A 16,853-nucleotide genomic window follows, 5' to 3' on the forward strand; every position below is an offset into this window, starting at 1 on the left:
GATGCCAGGAGCTAGGAACTCCATTCATGTCTCCCAAGTGGGTAAAAGGCACACAAGCACTTGAGTCATTATCTGCTACATCCCAGGGTTTGCATTAGCAGGCAGCTGGGATTGGGAGCAGAGCTGGTACTCAAACCCAGGCACTGCAGTAAGACATATGGGAGTCCCAAGTGGTCTGTTAACTTCTGCATCAAACGCCCACCAGGCCCACCATTAATTTGTAAACCAAACAAAACAAAACAAAAGGCTGGGATTTTAATTGTGATTTCATTGCGCATAAATCAATTTGAGTGAAATTGTCATCTTAAGAATGTTGAGTCTTCCAATTCATGAGCATCATTTTAGCTACTCCTCTATAAAGTTCTTTGTTTCTCTCATCAAAATTTTGCCACATTCCACCTTAAAACATGCATATGGCTAATTTTCTCCCTACGTATCTAGTTTTTATGCTATTATAAGTGGTGCTGCTTTATAGTTTTGATTTCTAGTTATCATTGCCAGTGTCCAACAACACAACTTATTTTCAACTATTGCTTATGTATACATATACCCTACAAACTCACTAAGTTTAGTTAATAACTTCTAATAGTAGATTCTTTGGGATTTCCTACACAGATAACCATGTAGCCTATCAATAGAGATTTATGTATTCCTTTCAAATAGGTATGTCTTTTTACTTTTGCTCACATTATTACCATGGTTGGGATCTCCAATAAGATAACAAAAAATGAGTGGTAAGTTCAAACATCTCTACCTTTTTCCAGATTTTAATAGGAATGTGTTAATTCTTTCATCACGTACTTATTAGCTCTAGGGTATTTGTAGATGTGTTTTATTCAATTTGAAAACTTTTTAATTTATCCTAGCTTTCTGAGACATTTTTAAAACACGAATAGATGTGAAATTTTGTCAAATGTTTTTTCTAAATCTATCAAGATAACCATGTGTTTTCTTCTGCAGTTTAAAAGACATTGGTTCATTTCCAAATATTGAGCCCACTTATATCCCTGGAATAAATCTTACTTGATTATGATATGTTAACCTTTTTTAACAATTACTGAATTCTACTTTCTAATTCTTGTTAAAGATTTTTAGTTAATTTTTATGAGGGACATTCTTACATATTTTTAATTTTTCATAAATTCTTTGTCTGATTTAGTGTCAGGGTAAATAATTTTGTAAAGTGTTTTCTCCTTTTCCATTTTCTGGAAGAATCTGTATAAAATTTAGCCTAAAATTTTGTATAAGATTGTATAAGATTGGTTAAAAGATTTTTAAACTATGAATTCAGTTCATTTAATGAATGCAGAAGTAGTTAAGTTATTTACTTCTTTTTAAGTGGGTTTTATAATCTGTGTCCTCCAAAAAATTTTGTCATTCCTTCTATGTCCTCAAATATTTGGCCTAAAGCTTTTCACAAGATTCGCTTCGTGTTTGTTTAGCATTAGCTCTACAAGAATAGACGAATAGACACTGTTCATTCCTGATATTAAAAAATCTCTCCTTTTCTTTGTGATATTTCTTATTAGATTACATTTTTTTATTTATATTTTCAAAGAACTTTTATTCCACTGAAATTCTCAGTTGCATTTATCTTTTAATTTTAGTGGTTTCTTTTTATGTTTAGGTTTATTTGAAAGGCAGAGTTACAGAGAGAAAGAGAGAGAGAGAGAAAGAGAAACAGAGACAGAGAGTCTTCCATCTGCTAGTGCACTTCCCAAATGGCTGTAACAGCTGATTTTAGGCTAGAACTAAGCCAGGACCCAGGAGTTCCTTCCAGGTCTCCCACATGGGTGCAGGAGCCCAAGTATTTGGGTCATCTTCTGCTGATTTCCCAGGTGCATTCGCAGGGAGCTGGATCAGAAGTGGAGCAACTGGTACATGAACCAGCACCTACATGGGATACAAGAATGGTAGGCTATTCTTGCCCTGCTATGCCACAACACTGGCCCCAGTTAAATCAGTTTTAATTTTAATTTTTTTTAATTTTAATTTTTAGTTTTTACTAGATTCAATGTGATTTGTGGACACAATTCTAAGAACAAAATGATAGTCCCTTTCTCTCTCCTATCCTCCCTCCATCCCCCTCTCCCTTCTACCCTTTTTCTTTCTCAGTTTTTGAGATAATAGATTTTAAAATTACATTACAGTAAATACACTTAATACCTCACCAAATAATATGTTTAACAAGTAAAAAGCAAAAACACCACAGTTTAGTGGGAATACAGACAACAGCTATAAACAATAATTGAATGGAAAAATGACCATTTTCACCTAAATCCAGTAAACTGTAATGCAATCACAGGTCATTAAGACTATAGTAATGTAACATTCTTTACTATTGGTTTGACAAAGTTATAAAACAAATTTTTACAAAACTATATTTTCAGCAATACTTATACAGATTTTTTCGTTTGTTTTTTAAATTTTAGTTCCCATGTATAAGGGAGATCATGTGGCATTTCTTTCTGGGTCTGGCTTATTTCACTCTAGATGATGTCTTCCAGTTGTGTACATTATGCTACAAATGGTAGGATTTCATTTTTTATAGCTGAATAATATTTCATTGTGTATATATACTACATTTTCTTTATCCATTCATCTGATGATGGTCACGTTGGTTGGGTCCAAATTGTGGCTATTCTGAACAGTGCTGCTATGAACATGGCAGTACAGGCAGGCCTTTGACACACTGTGTTCAGAACTTTTGGGTATATACCCAGAAGTTTGTAGTGGGATTGCTGGATCATATGGCAAGTCTATTTCTAGTTTTTAAAGAAATCTCCACACTGTTTTCCACAATGGCTGCACTAATTTCTGTTCCCACCAACACTGTATAAATGCTTCCTTTTGCCCACATCCTTGTCAGCATTTTAGTCCTTCTGACAGGGTGAGGTGATACCTCATTGTGGTTTTGATTTGTATTTCCCTGGTGGCTAGTGATGTTGAGTGTTTTTTCATATATTTGTTGACCATTTGTATTTCTTCTTTTGAGAACTGTCTATTGATGTCCTTTGCCTATTTTTCAACTGGATTGGTTGTTTTGTGTTGGGATGTGGATGTCCCAAGTGGCAGCTTAATCCACTGTGACACAGTGCCCACCCTTCATCATCCATTATAAACCTTTGAGAAAGCTATTATTTTACTTTGAACAATTATCTTTTGAAACAGTTTTATTTACATACAATAAAATAACCATTTTAATTCCAGTTTGATGACTTTTAGTAAATTTATACAGCTGTGTGACTATTACTACAACCAATCTTCTTAGAAAATGTCTATCACTCCAAATACTCCCTCATGTCTGTTAGCAGCCAACTCTTCATTCCCACCTAACACTACCCTCAGCCTTAGGAAACCAATGATCTGCTTTCAGTCTCTCTCATTTTGTTTTTCTTTAAATTTCTTTTAAATGGAGTCATACAATATATATTCCTGTCTGGTTGGCTTCTTAATATTGTTTTTAAGTTTAAACCACGTCATGTTATGTGTCAGATTTTGTTCCTTTTAATTGGTAGGTACTATTCCATTGTATGAATATATCATTTCTAGCTATGTATCTGGTTGTCAGTTGATAGACACATAGATGTTTTCCAGTTTGGGGCTATATTGAACAATGAATTCTATGAAAATTCATATACAAGTTTTTGTGTACAAGTGTTTTCCTGTTTTCTCTATTTTTAGTAGGCATTTAGGAGTGAAATTTCTGGGTCATGTGCTAAGTGTATGTTTATCTTACCAAAGTGTATGAAACTTCCAAACGTTTCCAATGTGGTTGTATCATTTGTATTCTTACTGATAATGAATGGTGGTTCCAGTTTCTCCGTATTCTCACCAAAACTTGATAATTTCAATCTTCTTTATGTTGGTGATCCTAGTGGTTGTATAGGGGTATGTCATTATGATTTTCACTTGCATTTCTACAGTGACTAATGATTTTGAGCATCTTTCCATGTGTTCATTTGTTATTTGTATCTTCAAGTTTTCACTGATTTTTTCAAAGTTGGTACATAATATTTGTATTTGTGAGGCATCAGATGATGTTTTGATTCATATATTTTATTGAGTAATGATCAACTCAAGGTAATTAGTGTATCTATCATTACAAGCTTTTATAATTTCTTTATGGTAGTGCATTCATAATCTTGTCTTCTGTTTTGAGATATATAATGCATAGTTGTCCATTATATTCAACCAGAAATACCATAGAACACCAGAACTTATTCTTCTCACCTATAACTATAGAACTTCACTTAAGCAAAAATATCACAATTCAATTATAAAAAGAAAATTGGTCTAATTTAAAATCTGACAGTGTAGAAGTTCTTCATAAACCTGAAAATAGAACTACTCATGATCCATCAATTCCATGACTTAGCATATACTCACCTATAACTATAGAACTATAACATTCCACCCATTGATTAACCTCTCCTTACCCACCTCCACCCTCTGCTTTTCTCAGTCTCTGGTAACTGGTATTCTACTCTCATTTTCTATAAGATCAACTTTTTAAGGTTTTACTTATTAGTGAGAACATGTGGTGTTTGTCTTTCTATGCCTGACTTATTCCATCAACTTTGTAGCAGATGACAGAATTTCCTTATTGTTAAGGGCTATAGAGTTTTCTTTTATATATATATATACATCTTAGTTTCTTTTTTTTTTTTTGACAGGCAGAGTTAATACACTCACTTGTTGCTAGGTGCATGGGTTGATTGCATATCTTGGCTACAGTGAATGGTGTTGCGATCAACCCAGGAGTGCAAGTGTCTCTTCAACACATTAATTTCATTTCCTTTGGGTATATGCTAAGTCATGGAATTGATGGATCATGGGTAGTTCTATTTTCAGGTTTATGAAGAACTTCTATACTGTCAGATTTTAAATTAGACCAATTTTCTTTTTATAATTGAACTGTGATATTTTTGCTTAAGTAAATCCTGGAATAAGGATTTGGCTGGATCTCATCTATTGTTAACCCTATCTGGTGTAATTTCATTTCATATATTGTATTTGACATATCCAGAAGTCCCATTTGCTTTATTTTTCTCTGATGATATAAAAAACACAAGCATGACATCTATCTTCATATCAAAATTCTGAGTATACAGTACAGTATTGTTAACTCTGTGCACATTGATTTACAGCAGTAGTCTAAAATTTGCTCATCTTGCATGACTAAAACTCTATCCATTCAACAGCAGCTCCTTTTTTTTTTAAAGATTTTATTTATTTATTTGAGAGGTAGAGTTATAGACAGTGAGAGGAAGAGACAGAAAGAAAGGTCTTCCTTCTGTTGGTTCACTCCCCAAATGGCTGCAATAGCCGGAACTGAGATGATCCTAAGCCAGGAGCCAGGAGTTTCTTCCAGGTCTCCCACATGGGTGCAGGGGCCTAAGGGCTTGGGCCATCTTCTACTGCTTTCCCAAGCCATAGCAGAGAGCTGGATTGGAGAGAGCAGCCAGGACTAGAACCAGCACCCATATGGCTGCAGCAGGCGGAGAATTAACCCACTGTGCCTCGGCACTGGCCCCATCAGCTCCTTACTTCTTATATGTAATCAATGGCAGCCACCCTGCTACTTTCTGTGGCTACAAGACTGCTTTAGACTCCTCAGGCAAGAAAAACTGTGCAATATTTGTTATTCTGTGACTTTATTTCACTTAAACAATGTCCTTAAGATTCACCCATGTTGTAGCATATGACAGGACTCAGTTGGTTCTTTTTAATATATTCAATTTTTTTCTTACCTCCTGAATGTATGGGGTATATTTATAATAGCTCTTTACATACTTGTCTGTTAATTATATCATTTTTATCCTTTATTTTATAAATCATACTTTCAAGCTGCTTGTATTCCTAGTATTTTTTTTCAAACAATGTTTTTTATTTGGTTGGAAGCTGAGAAAGACATACAGAGAGAGAGCTCTCATCTGCTTGTTCACTCCCCAAACGTCTGCATAGGATGGGATTGGGCCAGGCTGAGGCAGAGCCAGGATCTCAATTCAGGTCTCCCACATGGGTGGGAAATTCAGCTACTTGAGCTGTCACCTCCTGCTTGCCAGGATGCACATTCGTAGGAAACAGGAATGAGGAGTAGAGAAAGGACTCAAATCCAGGTTCTCTGATGTGGGATGTGGGTATCCCGATGCTCTTAGCTGATAGGCTAAATGCCCACCCTGCTGGTAATTTCTGATTAGATGTCAGTCATTGTGGAGTTGAAGTTGTTAGGTGATATTTGGCTTCTTTTTCTTAAAAAAAAAAAAAAAAAAAAAAAAGGGCGTTTTAAATTTTTATTTTCTAGGCCGGCGCCATGGCTTAACAGGCGAATCCTCCACCTTGCGGTGCCGGCACACCAGCTTCTAGTCCTGGTTGGGGGGCCGGATTCTATCCCGGTTGCCCCTCTTCCAGTCCAGCTCTCTGCTATGGCCCAGGAAGGCAGTGGAGGATGGCTCAAGTGCTTGGGCCCTGCACCCGCATGGGAGACCAGGAGAAGCACCTGGCTCCTGGCTTCGGATCAGCGCGGTGCACCGGCTGCAGTGGCCATTGGAGGGTGAACCAACGGCAAAAAGGAAGACCTTTCTCTCTGTCTCTCTCTCTCTCTCTCTCTCACTATCCACTCTGCCTGTCAAAAAAAAAAATTATTTTCTTTCTTGAAAAGCAAAGAGAGTGAGCAGAGATAGACAGAGAGCTCTCATCCAATGGTTCCTTCCCCCGAATGCCTGGAAAGCCTGAGACTATGCCACGTTAAAGCTAGGAGCTGGCAACTCAGTCCAGGATTCCCATACGAGTAGCAGGGACACCGTTTCTTGGGCCCTCATTGCTGCCCTGCAGGGTGTGCCTTAGCAGGAAGCTGGAGTCAGGATCCAGAGCCAAGTATCAAGTCCAAGGACTCTGATAGGGGAGACCAGTGACTGTTGTCACTGTTGTCTTAAACCCTAGGCCAAACACCCACCCTGAGTCCTGGTAATGTTTTAAAATTGTAATGAGACTGTATTTATTTATTTATTTACTTACTTACTTATTTAAGAGGGAAGGAAACAAAGAGTGAAAGAGAGGACAGAGTGCTACCATCTTGATTCACTCCCCAAATGCCTGCAATGTCCACAACTGGGCTAGACCAAAGCAAGGAGCCAGGGAATCATCCCACGTGGATGGCAGGAACCCAATTATTTGAGCCATCACCAAGGACTTCCAGGGTCTGCATTAGCAGGAAGGTGGAGTCAGGAGCAGGAGCTGGGAATCAAACCCTTGTACTATGATGGGGGGTGTGTACATCTTAACTGGTATCTTAATCACTAGTCTAAACACCCAACCTGACATATCAGGGTTTTGTTGTGTCTCACTGTTAAGTTACATGAAGTTAGTTATATCCTTCAAGGGTGGTTTGTGAGCATTTTAAAGCTTGGGGGAAACGTGTCTTTAGTTCAAGTACAGTAATACTGTTCTGAGGTGTCTGCCCACCACCATGGGGGCTTTTTACTGAGGTTGCTCAAAACATTATCTATTCCCAACCATGTGTGAATTCTGGAAATTATTTAGCCTACCAATGTTTGGAGATTCTTTCCCCAACCCCATATAATTTACTCATAAATACTCAGTAAACACTCAACAGAATTTCACTGTAGATTTCTGGATCTACTATTCAGCTCCCACCTCTCAGGTATGTGGTCTTAGAATTCTAGCCACATTTGCCTCTTCCATTTCTGTCTGCTTAGCTGAGCAAGAATGTTGTATTCTCCTCCCTGTGCTGCATGCTGGAAATGATCTCTGGGCAGTCAGCTGGCATAATCGCACAGCTCACTTCATTTGTTTGTCATGCCAGAGAGCACACCAATGCACTTCCAATTTCCGAAGGTCTGAAAACCTCTTTTTTGGGTACAGTTTTTTGTTTTCTATTTTCTAAGGTGGGAGAGTAAATCCCGTTCCCATTACTCTGTTACAGGTAGAGGCAGAAGTTCTCATGGAGCTTTGGATAAGAAGGATGACATGACCTGATACATTAACATGATAGGACCACTGGGTTAAAATCTTGTTATAGAAAGTGGACAATGCTAGTGGCAAGGAGTTAGGAGTCAATTACTCTAATTCAGGTTAGAAATGACAGTCACACGTGCTCATGGTAGACCGGGAAGGAAATGGTTGCATTCTAGAGCTGAAGATAAGCAGAATTTGCTGATTGTTTTGCTGCTGAGTAAGAAAGAAAGGGAAAAATGGATGATGCTCAGAGTTTTGGCTCAAGTAACTAGAAGGATGGGAGGTCACTGAAGAGACAGTAGAGCGTTAGGGAATAATTTTGGGAAAGGTGAGTTCAAGAAAGAATGAGAAGAAAGGAATTGAATACAGGTAAGATGGACAGTTCCCTCAATGAGTTTAATAAGTCACATTTCATTTCCCAACAGGCTCACAATCTAGTTATGGAGGAAGGGTGACAAAAAAGAAGATAATTCCATCAGTATAAGGAATACAATAATAGAGGTTAACGTAGGCACAGATCAAATGAGGAAGTCTCCAGTGGAGTGGGAAGTCAGCAGGGAGAGATGTAAAATGCACCCCACAGGTGGTGATGCCTGGACTACAGGGTGGAGAACTAGGACAATTTCTCCAGAGAGAAGAGGTGGGCAAGGGAATTGCAGAAAGAGAGAGAGCATGGGTAAGTTGGCTAACACCTCAACATTTTCAGAAGTCTCTGTACTAAATGAAACAGGAGATAAAGGCAGGGGCAAGAAGAGTTGGCACAGATCCTTCCTTGCCATGTATGTTTTCTAGACTCTCCTGTGAGTAATGGAAACCCTTGAAGGCTCTGGAATAAGACTAGACAAGAATTGGCAGAGAATCCAGTTGTAGGCCTGGGTGAGAAGCTGGCAAGGCCTGAACGAGGGCAGAGGTGGTGGGGCACTGAGGGTTAGGAGCTCACAAAGCTTTATGATAAAGAATCAGAAGGTTTCACTGAGCTCATAGATGGGGCCAATTAAGAGGAAAAGAAGGGGAGAGTTGCAGGTGATATTTATGTTGATGGCCTGGTCATCTCTGTAGCTGACAGTGCCATTAGCTAAACTTGAGAAAATGGAAATTTATACAATAAGCATCTTACAGAAATGCACATATGTGCCTTAAATGAGGCAGTGGTTCCAAAGGTTGGGTTAGAGGTTAACTTTTTACCCTAATGGCTTTCATCAACTCCACCTTTTATCCTCAGTCACATCAAAAACGTAAAAGCTGTAGAAAAATATGCTGCTCCCTATGCAAGAGATCATTAATACAAATCCCCTAACTAGGTTGTCTGTTATCAGCATCCCTGTATATGAATACCCCCGGAATAATTATAGATTCTATGTCAAGTTAGGTTACTCTAAAAGTTATACTTCTATTCCTTGACACAAATGAAAAGGGCAGGGGGGAGTGTCACTCACTGTAGTATTCTGCATGTGGCATGGGCAAGTTGACATTAAAGGGGAAACAATTCCCACCTTCCCACAACAATGTCCCTTCACTTTCTAGGAGCTAGTGCCACGCCCTTCTTAATGTTCCTCCACATTTCCAAGTCTTTTCCCTCTCTGACTAATGACCTACCCAACTCCATATTTTACTTTATCATATCTAGATCCTTATTGTTCTTTGAATCTTGTTCTCTACTCATTAAAAAAATTATTTAATTACTTATCTGAGAGACAGAGAGACAAAGAGTTTCTCTTTGCTGGATCACTCCCCAAATGCTTGCAATGGCTGGGCCAGGGCCAGAGCCCAGGAGCTGGGAACGTCAGCCAGGTCTCCCACATGGATGGCACAGTGATGAGCCATCATAACTGCTTCCTAAGGTCTGCAGCAGCAAGAATCTGGAGTCAGGAACCAGAGCTGGAAACTGAACCCAGGCACTCTGATGTGAGACTTAGGCTGCTGAACCCGACATCTTAACTGCTAGGTCAAATGCTTGCCACTCTGCCCACTGTTTTGAAACTTTGCCAGCCCCTCTTTGTCTTGGTCACATTACCCTAGTAATTCCCTCTTTGACATTTGATAATTTGTAATGATGTGTTAATTTTATTTGGTTGCCTATACAAGACCTTCTGGGGATAGCAATCATGTTGACTTCGTCTTTGCCATTACACTTACAGCATTATTTGAACCCTGAGAGTGCTCAGTAAATGCTATGTTGAATAAATGAATAAGAAGTAAGTAAAGGGAAGATAATGAGAGTAACTATTTAAAAGCATTTTCACAATTAACCAATAGTAGGAGATATTATTTTGGCATGGGGGAATTTCCTATTGTTTCTGAAATCATATCACACAGGTAGAAACTTTGCCTAAGAATGGTCATATGTGGTTTGGGATAATGCGATTGCCAAGATTGCATCTGTGTAGCAATCTGGGTAAGTAATGCTGAGGGTATTAATAAACAACCTCCAAATCTCACTTGGAGATTTAGTGTATTCTTGTGTTACACACTATCATTGTCTTCCATGTGGTGATTCAGGGCTTCCAGAGCATTCATTTCTGTGTCTCCACCATACTCTGTGGAAGAGAAGGCTTGGCTGATTACAGGGAAGTTTTCTAAAGACCAAGTGTGGGAGTGGTGTGCATCACTTCTGAACATGTTCCATTGGTTACGGTGAGGCACATGGCCCCAACATAATTGCTAGGGTTGCTGGGAAATGTAATCTTCCTGCGTACCTGGAAAAACACCTGGATCTGTGCGCATCGCGGCAGCATCAGCCACAGTAGATTTCCTTTTGTTGCTGTGACGATCGGAGATGTCACATATGAAACCCTCAGAACAGTGCCCATCACATCCAGGGGCATCCACACTTCCAGGTAAGTTGCAGGAGGACTTTCTCTGACTTTGCATTAACTGCTGCTTGCTCAACAAGCCTGGTGTTCCAAAGCTTCTGCCAAGCCCAACAGCTGGCTGAAGAGTGTCGTGGGCCCCAGTGCCCACAGAGGCCAGCCAAGGATGCAGATGTCACTCCCACGTCTGTGCGGCACATCCTCGTGCTTTGTTTAATTTGGTTCCCTGGGTGGGACAAGTTTTATGAGCAGGTGTTCTGGTTAATTAGGTGATTAATACTCCTCAAATTGGAAAGCCATTTCCCTAGTGACAGTTCTCGCATTGCTCAAATGTGAGACAAATCTTCACTGTACAGTTTGGAGAGGCCAGCGACAGCACTCATCTGTCTGCCAAGCGTCATCTCAGGCCAGCACTCTGGCCCTGAGGACCAGGAGTGTGGCCTCGCACCTGGCTGAGGTGCCTCCTGATGGACCAGCAAGGGGGAACAGGGGCTCCGCAGATCACTTGGCCTCTTCTCAGACCAGGGCGAGGTTGACCCCGGGGCACGTTTCTGGTCCCCTTTGGAGTCTGCAAGCTGTATCACTGCAAGGGCAGAGCTACCGCCTCTGTACGGAGCCCTCCAGTTTCTAAAGCAAGGTTGCCAAGCCACAGCCAAGGGCAAACTGAGCATCCAAGCTGTTTCTCTCAGACTGGTTCTCAAAGCACTAGAAATGTATTCCCCAGACTCTCTGATATCCCCCATTCCTAAGTCCTTCTACCACCCTACACACTATTCTTCCTTTCTCTGTTTTTCTCACTATCAAGACCCTTCTCCCTACTGTTGATGTCACCAAAGCCAAGCATCCTTCAAAAGCCAGGCTGCATTCCTTGGCCCTTTCAATCTAGCTTGAAATGATTTCTCCGTCTTCATAACTTTTTGTAGCATTTACTATCTGACTAACATACATCAGCACTTAATTATATACCAGATCTTTTCTTTCATGCATTCTTAATTTGATCTTCCCTACTGGGTTTTTAAGCAATGGTGGTTGTATCTTTTCCTGGGTCTATGTGAGGGTCTCAGTAAATACTTCTTGATTGCTGAATTAAGCTGGATGCCACTTACATCTTTGGAAAATGGACTGAACTCATTTTCTTTCTTTCTTTTTAAAAATTATTTGAGATGGAGGGAGGAGTGAAGGGAGAGAGAAATAGTGAGCTCTCCCATCTGCTGGTTCACTTGCCCAGATGCCTGCAATGGCCAGGGATCAGCCAGGCTGAAGCTAGGAGCTGAGAATTCCATCCAGATCTCCCACTTGAGTGGCAGAAATCCAAACACTTGAGCCATCCCCTGCTGCCTCCTAGTGTATGCATCAGCAGGAAGCTGGAGTCAGGAGTGAGGCTGGGTTTTAAACACAGATATTCTGATCGGAGAGCAGGTGTCTTAACTGGAATCAACTGCTAGGTCAAACATCTGCTCCTGAATTAATTTTCTTACACCATCTTGAGCTGCACAGCTGAAAACACGGCCATTGGCTCCTGTTACTCCTGTGTTCTTCCAGTTTTACAACCCCAAAGGGACTGGATCTGTTTGTCCAGTTCCAGCTGGAAAAAATCCTAGGGAAGGTCCCTGATGGGCTCATTTTGGTCAAGTGCCAAACCCTATAAACTCACTGCCTTGATGGAGGATCATACAAGAAAGATCATATAAGTAATCTCTGAGCCACAGTTACACATTTAGCATGGAGCCCATTCCACCCCAGTTGCCATTACAGATGAGTCTGGACTTTGGGAGGTTTTGTAGCATTATCTTCTTTTCTGGGACAGGTTGCTTCTTTTTAAATTACATAGTCACGGGGCTGGCGCTGTGGTATAGTGGGTAAAGACACCACCTGTAGTACTGGTGTCCCATATGGGCACCAGTTCAAGACCCGGCTGCTCTACTTCTGATCCATCTCTCTGCTGTGGCCTAGGAAAGCAGCAGCGGGTGGCCCAAGTTCTTGGGGCCCTGCACCAAGTGGGAGACCTGGAGGAAGCTCCTGGTTCCTGGCTTTGTATCAGCTCAGCTCCAGCCATTGTGGCTATTTGGGGAGTGAACCAGCGGATGGAAGACCTCTCTCTCTCTCTCTCTCTCTCTCTCTCTCTCTCTCTCTGCCTTTCAAATAAATAAATAAATCTTAAAAAAAAAAAAACAAATTGTTCTCAAACTATTTTTTTAATTACATAGTCACTCATAAAACATTTACCTTTGGGAAGGCTCAATAGACTAACTGGCAGTACTCTTTATTGTTCTTTCTCAGGGGTCTGAGGGTCATCTGCGTAAAAAGAACAGCTCCAACTAATAGTACCTCCCGCTCCAACTAACAGTACCTTTCCCTTAATCCTGCTCTCCAGAAATGCTCTAAAATTCATAAATGTGGGTTGTTTTCTTGTCTGAGAGAATTTAATAGGGAACACCATTATTTTTAAATGAACATTTATTTATTTGTATTTTTAAAAAATATTTATTTATTTACTTGAAAGGCAGAGTTACAAAGAGGTGGAAGCAGAGAGAGAGAGAGAGAGAATCTTCCATCCCTTGGCATCCCTTGGTTTATTCCCTAAAACCTCCAACAGACATAGCCAAGACCAGGCCAAGCTAAGGCCAGGAGCCAGGAACTCTATTCGGGTCTCCCACATGGGTGGCAGGAACCCAGTTACTTGGGCCATCATCTGCTGCCTCTTAGAATATTAGCAGGAAGCTGGATTGGAAGAGGAGGTGGGACTCAATCCCAGGCCGTCTGATATGGGATGTGGGCATCCCAAGTGGTGGCTTAACTGCTGCACCACAATGCCAAGCCCTGGAAGGCAGTCTCGATCTCGCATTGGGGTTTTCATCTTCTCTCTGTCTTCCTCTTCAGTGATCTGCCTGGGTGGCTCAGTGAGGCAGAACATCAGTTTCTCAGGTAGGAAACAGATAACACAACTCAAAAGAGAAATTGAAGAAGGTTTAATAAAAAGCTCCCATGGAAATGTCAGGCAGGTGAAAAGCTATTTCTACTCCCATCCCTTGAAGGAGCAAGGGGCTAGGAGAAGAGACCCACAGCTGCAATAGAGGACTGATGGACATGAACTATGACCTTCAATAGTGGAAGGCAGTCACTGCCAAACTGAGGTTCTTGGAGGGGAAGCCCTGGCCTCCCTCTGTAGCTCTCTGAGGTAAGGTCCCATATGGTGACCCAAGGGAGTACAGATGATGCTGTCTGCAGTATCAGCTTCTGGCAGAGAGAGGATCTGGAGAATCTGTAGCAGAATGTCCAGCATCTGTGATTATTCTCAATAGTGTGGAAGTGAGTGTATCAGAATGAAGAGGATGATGTGTATAGTCTGCAAGAACTTTCTAGAAGAATATAATTTCCCCTTCCCCCAAAAGACTGACACACTAATCAAAAGAACTGCAACAGAAGAATGTCAAATAATCTAGCTGACTGGGAAACTGTTCATTTGTTCATTTGTCAGTCATCAAAGGTTTATTTTCACTTCAGGCATCAAGCATGCAAAAACATATAACACATATCTGTATACTTGAAACAGTCTTTATAATAAAATGGTAGAAGAAATGGATTATATAGGGACACTGTCCTTAAGACTCTAATTCTGGACTAGCAAGGTTTTCTAGAGGAATGGACAGCCAAACTGACTTTGGACTAGCCAGATCAGAGTAGGAAATAATGTTCTGGAAGGAGTATTGAGTGGGTGTGAAAGACCCACAGGAGATGATGTGGGAGAGGAATAAAAGATCCCAAGTTTAGGCTTGCATTGTCAGCTCTGCATTTTAGAAAGATCTGGGGATTAGCACGGCAAAGGATAGATTGGCAGAGCAAGAAAAGTTAAGAAATTAGAGATGCATGTGCGAGGGCCAATTTGACAAACAGCCATGCAGGAAACCAGGATAGGAACAATGAAGTGGAGGGGAGAGAGAGTCCAGAGACAAGCATGGGGAAGAATGAGCAAGGTTCAGGAAGGCAGCGGCAGTGTGAGAAGAGGAATGGTCTGCCGCTGCCTTCCTTCTCATCGCTCCCTGCTTCTGGAGCTGACAGCTCTTCAGGTTTCCTTGGAGCAGCTCTGTCCCCTGCCCAAGTGTGGTTTCCATGTTCTTGTCTTCTCTGGCTAAAAAGGTGAAGACAGGACCCAAGCCAGGCCAGCCAATGGCCTGGGAATTTGGAAATCTTGGCCCTGGCACCTTGATCCTGCCATGGAGCATGTCTTTTTTGAAACCTCCTCCTTCAATTTTCTTCCTTAGATTTTTTTTCTGCTACCCAACCTCATCTTTTTTTTTTTTAAAGTCTTGATTTCTTTTTTTTTTTAATTCTGTTTCAATGAGCTGTAGTTAATTTCTATTCCTTGCAACCAAAGAAACCTCAGCTGATGATGGTGGCCCTAGGATTGGTGGTGCCCTGCACAGAGAGAAAAACAGGTGCAGGAGAGGGTTTGAAGTGGTTTGACTGGTTTGCTTTTGAAAGGTTTATGAAAAAGTAATGGGAAAAATTCAAATGATGGGTAGGCAGGCTTCTGTAACACTGAAAAGTCACACCAAAGCATAAAATCACCTTTGGTGCTTAGCCATAGAAAGTCCTTCTCAACAGGCTGATCGCCTCAGGACAGACTGGACTTCCCCAGGGAGGGGAGTTCTTCAGTAGGGAGGCTGAGGCACTCCGAAGATGCCCAGGAGTCAGGGCAATGGACGGAGCTCCGTTCTCAGCACCGGGAGCCCCAAGTCCTTGCTCTGATTCCTTCACTAATTGGCTGCATGGCCTTGCACAAATGCCCATTTCTCTCGGAGACTCAGTTTCCTTGTTAGTCAAATATAAGGGTTGAATTACATTTGGGATTCTTGAAGTACGTTCCAAGAGAATTTTAAGTTAACACGAAAAGAGGTCAGACATGCTGGAACCCCAGACCACAAAGAGGTTTCTTGATGGTTGGAGCTGTCAGAGTTCTGCCATCCTCTTACCTGTGAGCCGCCTTTCTCACTCTCTCTTTGCCCAAGGAGCTGCTGGTTTTCATCAGTGAAGAAATGAACATGGACCGGAAGCCATCAGAGGGCCCTTGGAGAAACGCTGGGTTAGGTGACTGAAGGCGGTTCCAGCCTCCACACTCTGCTTCTCTGCACCTCTTGCCTTTTCTGCCGGCCGCTTCCCTAGGGATGACTGACACTCAGGCACCCCAGCCGGCTGTTCTAAAGGGCTTCTCCCAGGCAACAGTACCTCTGAATGCTTGTGAAGTCACTTAAAGGTCTCGCTGGACTCATGAAACCCCCAGAAGCTTAAATGGAAAGCACAGCTCCCCACCACCACGGTGCGCAAAGCAGAGATCGCGGCCCAGGCTTGGGGGACTGACTACAAACCACGCTCCAGCATGCATTTGGGAAAACAAAGGAAACCCTTCTCTCTTTCCTGCTCTAGAGAGTGGGAGACGCCTCTGTGCCCTTGGGCCTTTGCCCGCTTCTCTCATCTGCCTCAGTCTTGCTGCTAAATTGGTTCAAGGTTTGGAAGAAAGCTTCTGAGAAGAGGGGGAGAAGGATGTTTAGAGTTCTTCGATGCTGAAGTCACCCCAAGGACCGGCGCCGGGACTCTCCCTGGCCACCAGAGGGCGATAGCAACAGCATCTCTACAGAAGGCTGTTCCTAAGAATAGCAGCAGTTGGTTGCACCTAATGTGTTTATGAATGATGGAGGGACCGGAGGGTGTGTGCGCGCACGCGCGTGTGTGTCCAGTTGGGTTTCTGGAGTCAAGACATTGAAAATCTGCTCAGTGTAATGATATAAAATTGGCACTTCTACTTTATATGCACAGAATGGTGGCAAGTAGTTCAAAGTTTCTTTGAAGGAAAGAGCGGTCAGAGGAATCAGAGTAGCATTCAGATGCAAGGACAGGCAAGAGTTCACGGGAGTGGAGTTGCCGTCATGGGGTGTGAGTGTGTGGGTGTGTGAACAAGCATTTGCACGTGTGTATGTGATTGTGCTTATGAGTGTGTCACTGGTATTAGCATATGTGTGAGCATGAACTTGTCTGAGTGTGTGTAGTACTGAGTGTATGCATGGG

Source organism: Lepus europaeus, chromosome 4 (genome assembly GCF_033115175.1).
Source record: "Lepus europaeus isolate LE1 chromosome 4, mLepTim1.pri, whole genome shotgun sequence".
NCBI lineage: Eukaryota > Metazoa > Chordata > Mammalia > Lagomorpha > Leporidae > Lepus > Lepus europaeus.